The sequence below is a fragment of the Galeopterus variegatus genome, unplaced genomic scaffold (genome assembly GCF_000696425.1).
Source record: "Galeopterus variegatus unplaced genomic scaffold, G_variegatus-3.0.2 Scaffold10213, whole genome shotgun sequence".
Lineage (NCBI taxonomy): Eukaryota > Metazoa > Chordata > Mammalia > Dermoptera > Cynocephalidae > Galeopterus > Galeopterus variegatus.
Window position 1 is genome coordinate 30161 of NW_007736324.1, and position 1111 is coordinate 31271.

A 1111-nucleotide genomic window follows, 5' to 3' on the forward strand; every position below is an offset into this window, starting at 1 on the left:
AAAAAAGCAAGAAAAATAGGACTTTAGGTTCTAAAAAATATGCATGAGTTAATAGTGTGTTGACATGATTGGCAGATTTTAGAATAAAATGTTCTTCACACACGTTATGTGTGGAAAGTGAAGAAAATAATTCAGCTGACTGTGGGTTTGTCTCTCACATCTGCAAACAAAATGTTGCTGTGCAAAACTCAAAATGACTGCTTTCTGATTTTTATTGCTCATTTAATTTTTTAAGTTTGCCCACCCTCCAAGGTATTACTTCCACTGTGTTTATCCAGTATTAGAGTTGCTGAAATAGAGGAACATTGGGGCACTGGATAAAAAAATAGCACAAAAATAAGATGAGCAACATTAAAAATATATGGATGCATTTTATATAATATTTGAACTAAAATGTACCATAATAATAACAAAAATTCCTATTACATTTTTGTGATATTTAACTCAAAATTTGAAGCTTTATTATTCAATATTGCATTGAATTATCTATTCTGTGTGCATTTACTGAGCACTTGTTTTATGTTAGGCAGTGATTCTACCCATTAAAATGGTTATTATCAAAAAGACAATAACAAACGCTAGTGAGAATGCAGTGAAAAGAGAACTCATACACTGTTGGGAATATAAATTAGTACATCCATTCTGAAGAACAGTATGAAGATTCTTCAAAGAACTAAAAATAGAGTTACCACATGATCCAGCAATCCCACTACTGGGTACTTATACAAAGGAAAAGAAATTAGGTTAGGGAAGAGATGTCTGCACCCCCATGTTTACTGCAGCACTATTCACAATACCCAAGATAAGGAATCAGGCTAGGTGTTCATACACAGATGAGTGGATAAAGAAAATACGGTATATATACACAGTGGAATTCTACTCAGCCACAAAACAGAATGAAATTCTGTCATTTGCAGCAACATGGATGAGCCTGGAAGAAATTGTATTAAGTGAAATAAATCAGTCACAAAATGATAAATACTGCATTTTTTCACTCATATGTGGAAACATAAAAAGTTGAGCTTAGGGGCCGGCCCGGTGGCGCACTGTGCTAGTGCGCCGCTTGGGAGGCGCGGTTGCGCTCCCGCCGAGGGTTCGGATCCCACATACA